We start from the raw sequence: 13,113 nt of genomic DNA on the forward strand, positions 1-13,113 counted from the left end.
TCCCAATTATTTTCTTCCCCCCCTCTGGGAGGTTGTATTTCTTTGCCCCTCTTGACATTAGGCTGGGCCCTGTGAATTCTTTTAGCCACTGAACTGTAACACAGAGTGAATTATGCTGAAGCTTGTAAGGCCATCATGGTTCTGGATGGGTTTTCAGCCTGGATCCCGGAAGGAAGGTGACACATAGATCAGAGCCATGGCTGACCTGCACCCGACATGCAAAATGAGCTGGAACTCCGCCACTGTCATAAGTCATTAGGAGTTATTTGTAACTATAGCCTAAGCAAGCAGAACTAGCGACACATGGAGTTCCGAGGGTTGGGGTAATTTGAACAGTGGCAAACTTTTCAGCTCTGATCTCATCTACTTCTGACTTTCCATTATGTTAACTTCCGGAATCACTCGTTAGAATCAATTTCGAGGATGCCACGTGGTAAAATAGTAGAATAGCTTCACAGGTTGTTTTTATTTCTCAGTCACTTTGTATCTTCCCCAGGTCACCTCACACTAAAGCTCCCATCTATCCTTTATTTCTAGAACATCAGTCTGAAACACTTGGAGTGTAGAAATGAAGTAGTGCCAAGAATTCTTTAGACTAGTTGTTGAACAAATAATGCCTATGATACAGAAAGAACCCTAAGAAACATTTCTGGCAAATGTACAGGAGCAGAAAATGAGGCTTTTGCCTGCACTGCGAAATCTGTAAATCCTTGTTCGGTTCCCACCGTTTCGGCTGTAGAGCCTCCAAACATGATCGGGAGATGCGCTCTGTGCTCCGTGATGCTTGCATGAAGAAAGATGAGACTCTGCACAGACAGGCCCGCTTCAAAGTGAATGTGATCAATGCCCTGGTCAGGCACAGACGGCGACAAGGTGCTATCAGATCGCAGAGGAGCAAGATAGCATCTGGCTGAGGACAGGGGATGTTCATCAAAGTACCCGATCTTGGACTTGTCCTTTCTGCAGGCTGCATAGCATTTAGGGTGGCAGATATTGGGGTGGGGAGCAGTCCAAGGGTCAGGAGGAAAACAGCAAAAGGAAAGTATAAAACTAGGAAACTGAAGTTCTTTCCAGGAAATCGTGAGCATTTCTGTTGGAGGGGAGCCAAGGGTTAGTGAGGAAGTGGTGGGAAGCAAGGCCATAGTTCGGCTGTTTTGTTTCTGAATCGGGGAGAGTTGAAAAAATAGGAAGGAGTAAGACTTCTCGGGAAAGCATTCCATGTCTATGAACAGGGAATGATGGATCCGAACTTCATTCACTCCAAAATCTTAAAGGAACGCTTAAAACATCGCCTAAAGTCTAAGGATTAGAATGAAAGATGAAAGCTTTCTGTTCACAATGGCGGCCCAAACACACGTTCGACTCCCTTCCCCTCCAAAGAAGTGCAAAGGCAATCCATCCATAATAACACTGAGAATGAGTGAGTCTATCGACCAGCCAGAGATTTCCATACATTTCTGAGAGATGGAAATTCAACAAGCTCACCTTTGTGGATAAAAGAGAATGCAGAAAGTCCCCACTCAGCACCGGAAGGAGAAAACACTCTTCGCGGTGAGGTCAGAAGCTTGAAAATGGAAGCTTCCAGACTGGAAAATGAGGAGAATGGGAATGGAAATTAAGGCAAAAACATGGTGGTAACTGAAGGTCTGTGGATGAAACAACCCTGCAGTGGGTTCACCCCAACTCCCCTGCTTCTCAAGCCCCTACCAGCAGTGGCATTAACCTCCAGGCTGAAACTGGGAAAACTTTCTCTAAAAAAAAATTATAATCCACCACGGGAGGGCTAGGGATACTCGCCTGTGGGCTTTTAAGGCCTGCCTCAGTGGAGTGGAATGAAATATAAACACTGGAAACTTTGACAGTATAAAAGTAACGGAATTCTTCTCAGGCAGAATGGATGAAGCTATATTTCCTGTCATGATGGGTGTCTGGAGATACGTCTAGAGTTGATGGATGAAAAGAGATGTGAGTCTGTTATTTAGAGGTGTAGAGGTAACCAAAACAAGATCCCCAATTTATAACAAGTAGCCAAAAGGGGAATGTGGAGGTGAGGTGGAGAGAAACTCAAGCTGCTGAGTTCTTCATTATCCGTAAAGGGAAGTCACTGGGTAAGCGTACATGTTTCATAGCACAGAGGGAAATACTTCTGTAATCACGATTTAAATATACAGAGATAACCACTGGGAGAAGCAAAGTGGACAAGATGAAAAGTTTTGCCTTCCAAGGATGAGATGTGGGAGGGGAAGGAGATCGTAAAGGTTGGGGCAGACATTTTTACTTGAAATCCTTCTATTCTGTGGAATGCTTGCAACCACGATTAAATAGTTTCTGCTGAAATTTGAAAATGGAAAGAGAGACCATCTGAAATTTACTTAATGCCCAAATGACAAGAATTACTGATATGTTCTTTGTTGACTCTAAGAATTCTTGGGAAAACTGCAAATATTACAGGGCCACAGGGAACCCTTCCTTCTCACATTGATGGCCTGGTGCTAGCAAATACTTTTGTTCTTCTGTGTGACAAGCTTTTTTTCTCTTAGAATGAGAGCGGTGTTTCCTTTCTGCTGTGTGAGCCCCACATTTGACTTACAAATGTCACTTTATTAGCAATGCCCAGTTTTACGGTTTCCAGGAAACAGCATCCCAGAAGCTCTTGGTGCTACTGAACCAGCTTCAGGAATCTTAAGAAGAAAAGAGATATCCGGTGTTACACATGTAGTTGTATATAAAAAAAATACTATAAAAAATACCTAGAAATTTTTTTAAAAATGGTTTAATTTAGATATATCTAATTGCTTCACTTTTCCCTAGGCTGCTTGACTATCCATGGAGATTTGCATGGGGGGACTACGAGGAAGGATTTAAATGACATTCTTTTCCTAATAAGATTTCAAGTAGGCAGATGTTTGTCCTAAGGAGCTGTTCAAACAACAGAACGTACAAAAAATCATGAGAGCTAGAAAAAGAGTACATCGTCAGCTAACAAATTGCTGCCTCATTTCTAAGGCAAATCATGGTCCGTTTGAGTCCAAGGTGTAATTTTTGAACTGGTTGAAGTTAACCTTTGTCCAACAGTAAGTTTTCTGCTGGAGAAACCTGAAACACTCCAAATGTGTATCCTGAAAATTCTCCAGAGACTATCGTAGCTTTAAAAAAATATTAATTTGTCCAGATATGAACTACTCCATTAGGCGCATGTGGAAAACGCTTATCTTGACAAGAGCCGCCTACCATCTGTTACGGCAACTATTTCCATTTCCAGGGATCCCAAGTTCATCATTTCAGCTGCTGAGATTGAAATTCCTGGTCAGTCAGAAATATCACCTGTTCTCTTCCCCCGTCTGCCTCCTGTGTTTGCTTAGATCATTATTTTTTTTCTTATTTTTTTTTTAATCAACAAAGTTAAAGGTGGCACTACAGAAAGGGTGTGTAAACAATTTCACTATCATGCCTGCTGGTTTTGAAACAACCACTAGCTCAGTCCTGTAGTCTAGGAGGCTGATCGTTTTCCTGTTCTCTGGGAAGAACACGTGGCAGGTGGAATAGAAAATCTGCAGTCGGAGAGGATTGCAGGACCTCACTTCTATGCCTGTTTCCAGATCGAGTCACTTCAGACCTGCATATAGCCACCTCCTCAAGTCTAGAAGCTCTGACAAGGTCAGGGGCCCCATAGCACCCGGGCAGCTAGTTACTGTACCTGGTAACCATTTTATCGGCACGGCCTAAACCCAGGATTTTCAAGTCCGGGAAGGTTCCAGCAAAGCCCTGAAGCTTGGTCATCCTACTAAGTCTCTCTAATGTCTCCCCAAGCCCTTTTGTTCCCTCATCTTAGGCAGGGAAGCCTAGCAGCTGAGTTGACGTCCTCCTTTCCATAAGATTAATTCTGCTGCAGGGTCACAGAAGTCTGGGGAAGGATGAACGAGATCATTTGATCCAGTCCCCTGACTTCACATAGATGACATGAAGAATTACTTTGGAAAAAATCCTCTCTAGGAAGCCTTTCCTGAACCACACAAAATTGGGCCAGATGCCTTTCTCTTACACCCCAAGGACCGAGGGCCAACCACTGTCGTAGCGTTTCCACCACACCCACAGTGCCTGCTTCTCTGTCTGATTCTCCAACTGAACTTCAAGTTAAGTTCCAGAGTCATCCTTGAATGCACGTTGTAAGCCAAAGCATGTGGCTCTCAGTACTTGTGTTCAACCTATGATAACAGAAGCTACATGGGGGCCATCTCTGTGGGTGAATGTAGACCTCCACTGCAGGCCTGGAGCACCCAGACCCTGGCATGGCTCTTGGTGGACAGATATCCCTTCTCTTGCTGACCCTTGCATCAAAGTAGTCTCCCCTTGTGCCATAACCCCTCTTTCCTAATCTATGCTCTGTGCCACAGCAGAAGCCATCAGAGCCCTGGTGCGGGGCAAACGATGAGGCCGATGTGACCCACCTTTTACACAGTCACACATTTCAAAGCTCTCACACTATGAGTTCCCACTGGCAAGTACTTTTTTAAGCCAGCTTGGCCTCCCCTTACTGTTTAATACCCCCCGCCTGGTAGATGTAGTGTGTAAGATCCCAAGCGGCACACACCCATGACACTCTTAAGAGAGGTTGTCACGGTAACTATGCTTAGGGGCTCTGGGTCAGCCAGCCTGGGCTGGAGTCCTTGCCCACTGCTTTCTGGTCATGTGAACTTGTCTGAACCGATCACCTCATCTGTAGGTGGAAATAGGAAGAGTGCCCACGTCACAGAATCCGTGTGAAAACTGGGTGAGCCGGGCCACGGGAATCAACGCAGACCCCGGCACATGGGGAGGCCTCGTTGGTCCCGGTACCGAATCATAATCAGTTCAGCTGCTCAGTGTCTGTCTTGACCCCGGGGGGTGTTTGCACCTCTCGAGGACACTGACCCAGGTGGCTGCCTCTCACGCTTCTGCTTGTTCGCTGTTGGTGATGGTGCCATTTCTGCGCTTTAATGTCTGATACCCCGGTCCTTCATCTGTTCTTCTTTTCAAGCAAAGCTTGCATTTTATTGTCTCCTCAGTGAACACAGCAAACATTTCATTTCGTAACATTTCCCTTGTGTCTGTTTGCTTCCTGACAGCAGGGCCGGAGCTTTACCTAGCCGAACACCAGAGAGCAATGAATCCAGGTGTTCTATCAACGTCATCATTTTCACTCTATGATCATCACTGCATGTAGTGAGAGGGCTGTCCTCTCATTTTTCTTTTAAAACTTTTAATCCTTTTTTAAATTATGAAAGTATACATGTATTAGACAAGAAATGGCAGGTGCTGGCAAAGGTGTAGAGAAACGGGAAGCCTTGTGCCCTGTTAGCAGGAATGTAAATGGGTGCAGTCGCTATGGAAAACGGTACAGAGGTTCCTTAAGAAAGTTAAAACTAGAAATGCCATATGGCCCAGCAGTCCCACTCATGGGTATATATCCAAAGGAATTGAAAACATATTCTCAGTGAGATACCCCACGTTCATTCCAGCATTACGCACAAGAGCCAAGATATGGAAATAACCCAGTGTCTGTTGATGGGTGAATGGAAAAAGAAGGTGTGGTGTGCATGTGCAATGGAGTATTTATTCAGGCATGGGAAAGAAGGAAATTCTGGATTTGTGACAACATGGATGTGAGGGCATTATGCTAAGTGAGATAAATCAGAGTAAGACAAATATTGTATGATACCACTTAGATGCGGAATCTAAAAGAAAATCAGAAGTCATAGAAACAGAGTAGAGTGGTGGTTACCAGGGGCTGAGGGATGGGGGAAATGGGGTGATATTGACAAAATGGTGCAAACTTCCAGTTATAAGATTAACAACGTCTGGGTGTCTAAGGTACAGCATGCCAATTGTAGCTAATAACACTTTATTATATACTTGAAAGTTGCTGTGAGAGTAGATTTTAAATGGTCTCATCACAGAAAAAAAAGAAAAAGAAAAGAAAGGAAATATAACTATGTTAGCTAATTCTGTGGTGGGAATCATTTTGCAATATATAAGTTGCTTAACTTAAATGTTTTACACCTTAAACTTACACAATGTGATATGTCAATTATATCTCAAAAAAGCTGGAGAAAAAGCATGGATTTGTTCTTTGAAATTTGTCAAATTATTCAAGATAAAGAAACATTTACTATTCATCCCCAATCCATTCCTATCCCTACCCCTGGCCTGACATACCCAGTGTCAATAATGCATTTCTTCCCTTACGGTTTTATTCCTCATACAAACACACACACACGCATATATGTAAGTATAGACAAATGGACAGATGTGGTGTTGCTCTTATTTTTGTTCTTTCTTACCCTTCTGCTTTTATCAAACTTGGATGGTACTATCCAGATTATTTTACAGTGTTTTTTTCTTTTGGTGTAGCATAGATATTGTCTTTAATAGCTGGATAATAAGCCATAGACTAGATGTCTTATGTTTATTCAACCTTCTCATTATTGACAGACATTAAGATTGTCACCAATTTCTATTCCAGTATAAGCAATGCTGTGGTAGGCTTGCACATATATCTTTTATGTACTGAGACTCTCAGTCCTACAGCATACGTTCCCGGAGGTGGGACTGTGGGTCAAAGCTTATGCATAATGAAGGAGGATTTCTGAAAGCTAATGAAGCTTCAGCTTCAAATCTTGGGTTGAACAGGTCCTTTAATGGTCCTAGACTTAATTTTTTTAATCTTCTGTTATTTTTTCCTAAAGAAAAATGAATGAAAAGCTAAAATGAATGAAGCTAATGAAATTTAAGCTTGGGGCACTGGAAAACTCAGAACCTCCCTAAGTATGTGTATATTTCGTTGTAACAAATACTGACAGATTGTTTTCCCACCGTGTAGCAGCTATTCATGAATTCCACCAGCAGAGCAGCAGAGAGCCCAGTGGCCCACACATTTGACAGCACAGGATGTCATTGCATTTCACCTTTCTTGCCAGTTGGATGGGTAAACATGTAGTATCTTATTCTTTCACTGTATATTTTCCTTATTTCTGCAAGCTTAAGCATTTGCTGCACAGTTTATTGACCATTTAGTTTTCTTCTGTGACTGTTACAGCCATTTTCCATTGGATTTTAATCTTTTTCTCATCAGTTTATAGAAGTTAGCTGTATGTCGTAATTCCTGGGCTTAAGGTTCTACTATAGTTGGGGCATTTCTAACTAACAGATCCTCCTATCCATTTTCCCTGCCTCTTTCTCTTGACCTGGTCATGATCTGTGTCCTCACTGGGCCACAGCTCTGCAGCCTCTAGACACATCTATCTGAATCACTACCCCATGCCTCTTCAGATCTGCTATTGTCTCTTTCCTGGATGTCCAGGGAAAAATCAGACCCTCATGTCCTTCTGGATGGAGAAGACGATGAGGCAGAAGAAAACCAACAGCCCCAAGGCCACAACAAGAGACAATAAGAAATGAGCATTTCTGTCTCTTTCTTTTGACTTCATCAATTCTAGTTCCCTCTCTTTTAACAAATCGATACTATTTCTCAAACTATATTGCGACCATTGGTTTCTTGATCTTCTCAGGAAATTTAAAACTGAAATACATCTAATATTTATGTTATATTATATGCCATATATGTAAATGACAAAGAACGATATCAAATCCAATCTGAATTGATCAGGGACAAAACAGATGCTGAAAACATGAGGAAGCAAAGATTTTTGTACTTTTTGCTAACACCTGCTTTTAATTTTCCAAAAAAAGGAAATTTTAGCAGATATTATAATAACTATAACCAAGATACCAAGGACATAGAATAGTGAGGAAAATGTAGTGAAGAATGCTCAGGTTTTGCAGTAATTAACACCAAATAACTGTTATAACCCCATTAATGTGTCTAAATATGTGAGAACAACACTAAATATTACGCTGAAATGACTATATGTCACTTTTTAAGCCCCTTAAATTACTAATTACTCGTTGGGATCAAGAAAGTAATAAAAGAGAAAGATTTTATTAGAAAATTATACATTAGGTACGCCCTGGGTTAGCAACATGAAATTGGCAAGTCGTTGCTGGTATCAAGGCCTCCATCACTGGAAGAAAAACAGTTAAGACATTTCAGATTTTCATAAAGATTTTCACTGAGCAAGCTTTCCTCCTACCCTTTCTCTACTTCTTTTTTTTCAGATTGAGATTTCTTTCCTACACAGCAATAAAATCCACTTCCAGGTATACTCACGCGGTCAGTAAGAGCAGGTTTTTGAAAGGAGCATCTTTGTATACTTGAATTGAGTCCTTTCCCTATCTCTCATCCCTGGGAAATGATCTCACATCAACATATGAAGAAACAGCCTTGTGAGTAAGAATCAACAAGGTGCGATGCTGCAATTCTGGAAAAAAAAAACCAAAAAAACTCTAACCTCAGAAAACAGAAAACAGAATGTGTTCTTCCTAGTAAATAAAGTTGCAGGCTGGCAGATGACAGTTTATGGCAAGAAAGAGCTGTTTCAAAGCCTCCAGTAGGACCTGACACTGCAGAAATGCCTTAAATAGAAATCACATGTGTGAAATACAATAGGGTAACACTGAAGTTGTAGGTTTTAGCTTTTGATGCCAACTCACCGCCTGACCTCTTGTTTTACAAAAGAGTTGACCTGGGTTGCTACTTTTCAGTTGCTGATTCAGTGGCTTCTTTTAGGAAAGAAAACTCTATTGAATGGTTAGTTTGACTTTAGGGAAGTTGACAGTCCCAGGGCTCCCCTTGGACGCGCCAAGCTGCACTGACATAGCTGACAGTGCAATACTGCTATTACAATTACTGATTTTGAAAAAGAAAAGGCTAAGATCAAATTTAAAGAAAAGAACAAAAATGCTGATAAAATATGAGAAAAGGGACATGCATAACAATTCACAAGAGAAATACAAATGATTAATAGCCTATGAAAAAATATTCAACTTCCCAGTAGTAAAATATTTTTAAAAAATGTCTAATCTGACAATATGAGAGCATTTTTGCCTCTTAAATTAATAAACATGGTAAGCAATGATGATGCCTGAGTTTAGCAAGGTTCTTGTGAATATAATGTAAATTAACTTTTTTGAAAACAATTTGATATGTACATCAATAGTCCTTAAAAATGTACCCACTGTAGGTCCATTGCACCCTTGCTAGGAAAACAACATAAAGAAATAAAAATTTGATAAAAATTTACTTATCAGTAACATAAACAACCAGCTTGTAAAAAATGGAAATAGCCTAAATGTCCAAACATAATGGAAAAGTTATATTGTATTAATAATAAAAGTTATATTATATTAATATAATATAGAAATATACAATATATGTCTTCATATGTAAAAAAAAGTATATATCCATTTATGTGAAAATAATACTGAATTGAAAATAATTAAAATTCTTAATATCTATGCAGGAATAAGAAAAAGAATGGAGAAATACATCAAATTATAATCAAAGTTACCTGTGTTTATGCAGAGACAGAAAAAAGAATAGGAAATAAATACATTAAAATTGAATCAAAGGTGACTGTAAATTTTTTTGTATCTTTCTGTGCTTTCCATTTCCCAGAGTCAGCAACATCGCTATTAAGATTTCTTGGCTGCAGCAACACCCAGCTAACTTGAGAGAGAAAGGGAATTTATTGGCTTTTATAACAGAACAGTTCTGGGATAGGCATTGCCTCAACAGTGGCTAAATACAGGGCTCAAGGGAGTTGTTCAGGATTCTGTTTCTCTTCTCCTAAATTATACTTCCTATGTTGACTTTTTTTTCAGAAGGCTCTCCCTTGGGGTGCCAGTTCTAGGGACTAAATATTTCCAGGTACACAGACACAGCAAAACTCCTAAGATGCATCCTGATTGGTCTGCCTTGAGTCACATGCACATAGTGAACCAATTGCAAGTCAGGAGAAGGCTAAGCTCGGATTCACTCAGGTCAGGTGAGCTGGCATGGCCTCTCCAACAGCGCTATCCAGATCAAGGAGAATGAAAATTAGGAAGAGACAGATTCCCAGAAAAAGATCCAAGAAGGGGAGGTAAACAACACATACTTAACACAAGCATGTATTCCTTGTATAAAGGAAAGGCTACAACTGAAACCATTTTTTTCACACCCAATGTGACCTCTTTTTACCATTAACTCCGAATCCATTCTCCTTTCTCACCACTAACATTTGTCCATCTGTTGACATCTTCACGAGTAGGAACTGTTCAGTATGCCAATGGCAAATGCTTTGCTCATATGCTTTATGATTGCAACTGATACTTCTCATGAATATTCAGAAAGAGTGACAAGGTAAAAATCATGTTTCCTGTTAGAATTCAAAGTCAAGTTTTCACTGAATGAATTAAAACCTGCTGTTGTTAATTCTTCACTCTAGTCTCCCTTTTCTCCAACTGTTATATCAGGCCACTTACATAAAATGACTCTTACGTGGTACTGTTTTAAAGTATCATCAGAGAGACACAGAGAGAGAGAGAGGAGAGGAAAAATGACACCAGACTATCAGCCTTATCTTGTCTAATACTACTTGGCCTTATTTGGTAACATTGGTAATGTCTGCCAATTTGTTAACATAACTTTCACTAAGTTAAATTTTGGAAGTATTTCCAGTATATTCTTCTAGCTTATTCTTTGCTCATTTTGCAGTAGCAATACTTAGAAATGGAATACAGCCTCTTCCTGTAAGCCTTGTTTCACTTACCTATGTGAATTTAGTAAGCACAATCTTACTCTGCCTCATGAAGGTAATTATTCTTGAAAAACTACTTGTTAAGTGAATTCTCATAAGTAAAAAACATAATTACTGTTAACTTTTATGAACACCGATTTATGCTAAGACAACCCAAAGCCCATGAAAATAAGCTCAATTACTTCAACAGTCACATTAGTTAAGCAACCTAACAAGACCTTTTTGCTTCATTAATTACACCAAATTATGGCCGTTCACCTACTCTCATGAAGGTCGTGAAGAGCTATTCACAAAATATACTTAAGGTTATTCTTACGAATAAAACATACTGGGTACTCACTGTTTATATAGTTCAGTCTCTATTACGAAAAAAATAATAATGACGAAAAAATCACCAAAAACAAGTGCAAATTATTTCACACTCATCAAATAGTTGACATCCTTAAGGCATGAGATTATCATTACTGAGAACTACAAAACATGAGGCTCCTGGGAGAACTTACTGTATCATACTCCGCAAAGAGCTGACCATGGCTCCGTGGTGCTTCTGGTCGAGCAAGGGCCAGCTGCCCAGGTGACATCCCCAATCCAAGTCGATCCTCGCAACTGCGAAGAGATGCCCTGCAAGCCAAAGCTGAGATGCATGATGAAACTTTGAAAAGAAATCAAATTCATGTCACTCCATTCCGTTTCACGGATCCAATTCCTCTGTGCAACTGACAGCATTTATGACATTCAAATTGTTACATAATAATCACACTACTGAGCATTAATATCTTTTAAAATATTGTTTTCTTAATGTTTTATTTACCTGAACTAGTTGAAGATAGTTGTTTTCAATTACTCAATGAAGTGTGTCCACTTCCCTCCCTATTGTTTAACCAGTGAAAACACATGAACTACATACATCACATCCCAATCATTTCTCCGGAGAATTCATTGAACTTCATTCATTGAACTTGAATTCTAGGAAGGTGGCTGTTCAGCGGCTGCCATGAGCACTGCCTCCCTGCTTTGCTGCCCCCCAGACAGAAAACAAACTTGCTCTGGGACTTTTTACCCCATCTATACTTTCCAGTCCTTTACTTCATAACTTAATCCTAGTTATCAGCCCTTTGCTCAGCTTTATTACTAAGGATACTATCCCGAGAAAGTGCTCTAAGACAAAGACCAACTCTGAAATCGCAGTGTGACCAACGCTTGTCTTTCTCCCTCCTAAAAGCAGCATGCCAAACAGGAAACAAGCTCTAGCCTTTACTTTCCCCTTTTCTTGAGAGAGGTTCAGTAAAGAGCTGGAAATGAAGGATGCTTCTGGTTTTAACGGGAATAGTGAACTGGAAAGCAGGGTGTTCTCCAATGCTGTACAAGCAACTTCAGCCACACCAAACCATTTCAAAGCAACGGGCCATCAGAGTGTCAGCACCCCATCTGCAGTGCATCCACAGGCTTTTTCTAGAATTGTGTGGACAAAATACTTTGAGCTGAGATCTGTAGCCTTGGCCTTCCAAAGATGATATCTACAGACTGTCATGGTAACTCACAGGGCACCCTGTTTAAAAACATCAAATTGTGAAGAAAAATACACAGAGAAAGTTCATCCCTAAAAGCTATTCCCTGTGACAAATTGTCCATTAGCCACATCTCTCTGTCCTTTTAAAGCTTTGCCTTGATTTTTATTTTCATTGTACTGTTCAATAAATACAAAACTCTGAAACGAGTGAAAAACAATGTTTGAGGTATTTTAGTATAGATTTTTCCGTAATCCCGCCACCCCACATTTTTTTCCCTTTCAGTTGAATTGTTGAGGTAACTTTTCCCCTCTTATCAATAGACACAATGTTTGTGCTTTTCCCTCTTAATATTGTCCTGTAGCCAATTTTAAAGTGAAGGACTTCGGACTTCCCTTTACTTTGAAACTGCAGTGTCTAGATGTCAGTCCGTCTGTCTATCCACACTCCCTTGCCCACCTTTCTCATAGCCCTTATTTTTCAGTGTCAGTCATATAAGATTTAGCAAGTTTGACCTTGAGTCTTTCTTTATCTTCACATTAGCATCTGTTACCCCTCCAGCTGGATTATAAACTATTAAAAGATTAGAGAGGGTATCGGATAATGTCAGATTTCTAGAGTCAGACGCACTACATACAGGGGCACAATAAAAAATTGTATGACTTAGGAGAGATGAAGTATCTTAGCCCAATGTGCTATCTACCCAGAGACATTATTTTGAGGTCAGCAAAGGGGATTCCAGTCCCCGTTCTGCCAGTATGGGAAAAGCAAACTCAGGAAGAAAACTCAGACTCTTTATTCACAAAACAAGGTAGCTAAGAGCCATCCCTGGTTTATATGTCTCATTGCATGTCTTGAGGCTCCCATTCAGTGATATTCTGTACCAGAGAGAATGTGTTAAGCGTTGTCCAAATATGAGGTGTTATTTA

At 40.3% G+C, this 13,113-nt stretch overlaps 1 long non-coding RNA gene across 1 annotated transcript; it reads right to left on the minus strand.

The window, feature by feature from the left end:
* Positions 1-1,805: 1,805 nt before the first annotated feature.
* On the minus strand, positions 1,806-11,325 carry LOC140844396 (uncharacterized). Its single transcript, XR_012122697.1, has 5 exons — positions 11,180-11,325; positions 8,207-8,357; positions 4,912-5,122; positions 2,591-2,681; positions 1,806-1,940 (listed from the first exon to the last, which is right to left on the minus strand). It is a non-coding gene; the product is annotated as an uncharacterized lncRNA (long non-coding RNA).
* Positions 11,326-13,113: the final 1,788 nt, after the last annotated feature.

The sequence above is a fragment of the Manis javanica genome, chromosome 1 (assembly GCF_040802235.1).
Source record: "Manis javanica isolate MJ-LG chromosome 1, MJ_LKY, whole genome shotgun sequence".
Classification (NCBI taxonomy): Eukaryota; Metazoa; Chordata; class Mammalia; order Pholidota; family Manidae; genus Manis; species Manis javanica.